Here is a 6,529-nt window from a genome sequence, read left to right on the forward strand (position 1 = left end):
GGTGCCCCTCAGATGGATATTTCTATTACCTATTAAATCACACTACATTACTTTTCATTTGACTTTATAACATTTTTATCTTCTATTTTTAATTTCCTTCGTACTATTTCCCAAAGGGTCTGCATAAAGTTCTGCTATATGTGTATTATCTACTCAGTAGATGCTAGTTTACTTAACCAAGTTTATGCATTCAAGTTTATTTTGCCTACAAAGTTGATGTAAAATGGAAAAAAAAAAACATTTCTTCCTCTCTGTCTTATAACAGATACTTCACAGCTACCATTTTATTTAAGTTTCACAATATTTCATAGGCATTATTATCCCAATTTTAGAGGTGAAATAACTGTTATCAAGGAGATAATATATTTGCTAATTCCACAGCTGGAAGGTGTCAGGGTCTGTGTTAAAACCCAGGTCTATTTGACTCTTTGAGAGTCTTCCCATTTCCTATGTTACAGTGAGTCTCAATGTCCTCATAAATCTTGAGGCACAGACTTTGCACTTATAAACAAATTGTTTCTGGACCATAATGCAATATATAATGCAATATATTTTTTACTTCCAGCTAAGATACCTTGTAAGTTCTTGCTTTGAAGACATCCTCTGCTCCATACACATAGTAATGAGACATAAAATATAAAAAGGGAAATTAAGAAACAAACAAAAAACAGTGATCATGCTCAGAACCAATATAAACCTCTGAGGCTCAGAACACCAAAGCTGAGGCCTGCTGGGCTCCCCATCTAGGAATTTTGTCCTGCTGGGAACAGGGATCAAAAGTCCTCCCAAGAAGGGAAGAGATGGTTTCAGGCTCACTGCTAAAACTAGGGGCTTCTTCACCCATGAAAAAGGTTGAAAAAGGCTGCAGTGACTGCTTCCAGAGCCATTGCTGAGGGAGGCAGGAGAAAGGTGACACAGCACCACATCTAGGACCTGGGCCAAGCTGTCCACTAGTTCATTCAGAGACTGGATCTGTAATATCTCTTAATAGCATAACCAGACAAGACTAAGCCAGTAATAAAAGACCTGATTCTAGTCTGGGAGTCCCTTGGGCAAAAATGGAGGCAACTAAGAGTTAACAAAGAGCAAGAAAGGAAAAACAAATTTCCTAATCAGGATGTCTGCATATCAAAATTCCAAAACATATAAGGAAATTCATATTCAGAGCAGTGAACAACAAGATTAAAAGAGAGGAGATAAATTCATTCTAGGTGAAATGGACATAAGAGAATGATCTGAAAATGAGTTTTAAATAAGCATGTTTAGTATTCTCTGAGAGAGTTAAAAGAAAAAATACAAATAATTATAAAAGCAAGGAGAAATAAAAAAGGTTGATGTGGAAAAGCATCTACTAGAAATGCTGGAAATAACAAAATATAGTCATTGAAATAAACACTCAACAGACAAAATACACTCTAGAGTGGTCTCAGTTGAAGAAAAAATTTAGTAAATTAATAGAACTGAGAATTCACCCAGACTTCAGCATAGAGAGACAAGATGAAAAGAAGAAGAAAGACAAGGAGGCAGACAGGAGGAGTGGTTAAGAGTAGTCAGAAGACAAAAGAATTAAAGAGGCTTTAATAATGATCTAATAGGAATTCCAGAAAAAGATAATAGAGGAAATGGTGGAAAAACAAAATTCACAGAGATAATGGGGTCAGTATTTCTGAATTGAACAAAGTAATTAATCTTCAGAATGAAAAGTACACACAGACTACCAATCAGAATAAACAAAAACAATTCCATATATACAAAGTAGATCTCTTTTAAAAAAAAAATTATTTAAATTCAATTTAATTAACATATACTGTATTATTAGTTTCAGAGGTAGAATTCAGTGGTTCATCAGTTGCATACAACACCCAGGTCTCATTATTTCAAGTGCCCTCCGTAATCCCCATGGGAATGTTGATTCCTCCTGTCCTCTGGAACTACTTGAAGGCCTTCTCTAGATGTGTCAAAGTAAAATGTTTCTGTTTCAGTCTGTTCTAGACTTTTCTTCTGTCTCCTGGCTCTGCCTTGTTGGCTGATCGAATCTGGATGTCCCAGAACAGACACTGAAATGGTCACTTCCCTGCTCAAGGATTTGAAAAACAATTTTCAAATAATTCTAAGTCTCTCTGCTGTTGTTCAAAATGTGTATTTTTAGTAGTATTTTCTCTTCTGCCACATTTCTATAGCTCTAGCCATGTCTATTTCTAGTTGCACAGTCCTTAATTACTTCAGGAGCTTCACTGTACCTCTGTTGCACTCTGAAAAGTGCCTCCACTTGTGACTTACTCCTCAGGAGGAGAGACACTCTCTGACTTCATGCCATTGCATCTCTCCATTCTCCTCTCTGCTCCAAATTCAGCCTTGGCAGTTTCAGTAAAAGAGAGAGGCAGTCTTACCCACTTTAGTTTTGGGCAGGAAGAACAATGTCAAGAGTAAACACAGAAACACAAAAACTCACCAGTCTGGATATTAAAGAGTTGTGCCCTTTCCCACACAGAATTCTTGAAAGTTCCCGTATCACAGAAATGTGGGATTTCAAGCACTTCCACTTTCTTTGAAACACCAGTCCCTCTGGATGAGGTTTATTAACTCACACTTTTTGCCATATTTGCTATTCATATCCTAGCCCACTCAATTCAAGATCCTGAGCTCTTAAGCAGTGTCCTGAGTAACAGATGAATATCTGTACGCTTGTCCAAAAAGCTTGGTTTCCCTTTAGTAGAGACCTTGGACCCTGAGGTTTTCTTGACTATCCTTCTTCACTGCCTCAATCCCTGGCTATCTGTGCAATTATGATGAGACGGTATTTTGAAACATCAAACATTGTCTGCCCATATCTTGTTAGCATTAGACTATTTCAAGAAAGAAATCACCTGCTCCCTAGAGACTGACCTTAATTATGTAAATTTTGATTCTTAAAACATTTCTGATTAGTTTCTATAAGAATAATATATTATTTTAAGTACATCACAATTAAAGTTATTTCTAATTCTTTTTTTTCCAGGTAATTTTAGGAATTAAATTTATAGAAGTGCTGGGGCACCTGGCCAGCTCAGTTGGTGGACCATGCAACTCTTGATCTTGGGGTTGTGGGTTTGAGCCCCACATTGGGTGTAGAAGATTACTTTAAAAATAAAGTCTTTTAAAAAAATTTTAGAAGTGCTAATTTATCTCTATAAGCCAATCAGAACACAGCTCCTTTAATAAAATAAACTTCATAATTTAACTTATTAATATCTTCCATATGTAGGACATCTCATAGTCATATAATAAAAGATAAAGCCCTCCATGAGTAACAGACACATAGACACACAGACATATGGAGAGTTTATGGCTTTGATTCTACAATTTCAGCCATGGGTCAAGAGTCAACACAGAAGGGGCACCTGGGTGGCTCAGTTGGTTAAGCGGCTGCCTTCAGCTCAGGTCATGATCTCAGGGTCCTGGGATCGAGCCCCACATCGGGCTCCCTGCTTGGCGGGAAGCCTGTTTCTCCCTCTCCCACTCCCCCTGCTTGTGTTCTTTCTCTAGCTCTCTCTCTCTCTCTGTCAGTTAAATAAATAAATAAAATCTTTCTTTAAAAAAAAAAAAAGAAGAGTCAACACAGAAGCACAAAAACTCACTAGTCCAGATACCAAAGACCTGTTTTTCCCAGTGGGCACAGAATTCTTGGGCTCAAAATAGACAAACAGACAAGACTATTAAACCAGATTCTCTGCTATCTCTCATTCAATAGAAAATAGATCTCTAGAAATCATTAATCCTATTACAGAGATCACCAATGGTCAGACCATATTACCAAACTGCTGATTACTGCTGCCACTAGAGGGACATAATCTATCGTCAATATACAAACCAAAACACAAAACTGGTAGAGAAGAAAATTAAAATTAGGAAAACAGAGATTTAAAAAAATTCTGTTGAGGGGCATCTGGGTGACTCAGTCGTTGAGCATCCATCTCTTGATCTCAGCTCCAGTCTTTTTTTTTTTTAAAGATTTTATTTATTTATTTGACAGAGAGAGAGATAGCGAGAACAGGAACACAAGCAGGGGGAGTGGGAGAGGGAGAAGCAGGCTTCCTGCCGAACAGGGAGCCTGATGTGGGACTCGATCCCAGGACCCTGGGATCATGACCTGAGCCGAAGGCAGACGCTTAACGACTGAGCCACCCAGGCGCCCTTTTTTTTTTTTTTTTTTTAAAGATTTTATTTATTTATTTGAGAGAGACTGAGTGAGAGAGAGAGATCACGAGCAGTGGGGAGGAGGTAGAGGGAGAAACAGACTCCCTGCTGAGCAGGGAGCCTGACTCAATGCCAGGACCCCAGGATCATGACCTGAGCCGAAGGCAGACACTCAACCAACTGAGGCGCCCCTCAGCTGAGGCACCCCTCAGCTCGGGTCTTGATCTCAGGGTTGTGAATTGGAGCCCCGCTTTGGGCTCTGTGCTGGGCATGGAGGCTACTTAAAAAATTTTAATTAAAAAAATTCTGTTGTGCTTCAGATTCACATGGGAGCAAGAAAAGAAATACCTGGACTTGGCAATCCATGAAGCACACCTCTTTGGTCATAAGTTCATCTGTTTCTGTCAGATGAATACATTGGGCATCTCGGTGGGAATTGCAAAACCGTTAAAGGATAATTCTAAAAAAAAAAAGTAAAGTTATACAAAATGATTTTATTTAACTTATTGAATAAAGGAACCAGAGAGATGTTATAGTCTGTTCCAGGAGAATCCAAAAAGCAGACAATTTACAGATCAGTAGTATTGACTTTGCAAATGGATGCAAAACTGGCTTTTCTACAGAAGAGGAGAGTTCTCCCCCCATTGAATAGAATTCATTCACGTGTTCATAGATAATCATCATTGGAATTACCACCAGTTCTCGACAATTTAACATTAATCACTACAGAATTCTAAAATAGTCATTCAAGATAAAGGTGAATATCTTTTAGGATCAGACAATCCTCCAAACTCGAGCATTCTAACATCCATTAATCTCTTTTTATTATTTCAAAGTGCTACATTTCTCCTACACATCACAAACCAGAGGTTATAGCATGTACTAGAGGGAGAAGTATCTGTTCATTCACAGATCTGCTCTAATTCTGGTCCTGTGTTAACCATTCATTCAAAAATACCTTATCTACAGTCTATTGTGTACCTAGCACAGCACTAGGTGAGGTAAATTTTGAAAATAATGGGTCATTGTCCTTGCTCATAAGATACTTATAATCTTATCACAGAGTTAAGACATACAAGATACCAGTCAATTCATTTAATAAACTGCAAAATTTTGAGTACAACCAGAAAATAGGGCTGTATAAAATAGAAATACATCTGACCAGCACTATTCATGCATTATGTATTTGTCAATTTTGCCTACTTACTAAAATGTATCTGTTACTCCAAAATCAATACTTGCAAGTGCTTTTTGGTTGGTTTTTTTTTGAGAGAGAGGGAATCTTAAGCAAACTCCACACTCAGCATGGAGGCCCACAGGGGGTTCGATTTCACAACCCTGAGATTGTGACCTGAGCCCAAATCAAGAGTCTGATGCTTAACGGACTGAGCCACCCAGGTGCCCCCGCAAGTGCTTTTGCAATCATTCATGGACAAATGCAGAGTGGTGAAAAGTTTAGTTGTCCAACCTGCATGTTCCCAGGTGAGGTTGAAGGAAACGAAGCTTGCCTTCTTGTTTCAGCTCCCACACTATAAACAAGTGTCCTCTTCACAGTCTATTTAGTACCATGTTTTTCACGTTTTTGTGCTTTTTGTTGGTGATTCTGTTTAAAATGGCCCCCCAAGTGCAGTTCTGAAGTGCTTTCTAGTGTTGCTAAGCACAAGACGTCTGTGATGTGCCTTGCAGAGAAAATACATGGGTTAGATAAGCTTCACTCATGCCTGAGTTATAGTGCTATGTTATGTTATGTTATGTTATGTTATGTTATGTCATGTCATGTCATGTATCGATTAGGTGACTAAAATGTGACCAGAGGCTCACGGGAACCCCTATATTTCCACTAGAGACAATGGTTCAGTCTTTGCTAATTCAGTTGGCAGTAACTTTAGAGAACATAACTACCACAAATGATAGCAATCAACTATATTTATACTGAGGGAAAATGCTTTTCAAATGCATCTGATTTCCTCATTAAGATATGAGAACCAAAAAAGCCTTCCCGATAAATTACTACGCTGCTCTCCCAAAGAGCCTACAAAAGCAGTGATTCTGCCTTCCAGTACCCTTTCCCCACCTCCCCAGTTTATTCTTCCGTCTTCCTCGGTTTCTCTCTGTCTCTGTCCCTCTCGGAAGGGTCTCCGCTTAAATAATGCTTTCTAATAATCTAGAGTCCTATACTAAATTTGAGAAGACACACAGGACACACACATACACTTAAAAGTGACCCCTGCGGCTGTGTTCCCACAAAATTAACTGCAAAAATCCCTGGTATCACAGTTCTACGGGAACAGAGACAAGGGTATTTCCCCACCTCGGGCATCCGCCTTTTGAATCTCCCAAGGATATAATAAAA

The sequence above is a fragment of the Halichoerus grypus genome, chromosome 7 (genome assembly GCF_964656455.1).
Source record: "Halichoerus grypus chromosome 7, mHalGry1.hap1.1, whole genome shotgun sequence".
In the NCBI taxonomy this organism is placed as follows: domain Eukaryota; kingdom Metazoa; phylum Chordata; class Mammalia; order Carnivora; family Phocidae; genus Halichoerus; species Halichoerus grypus.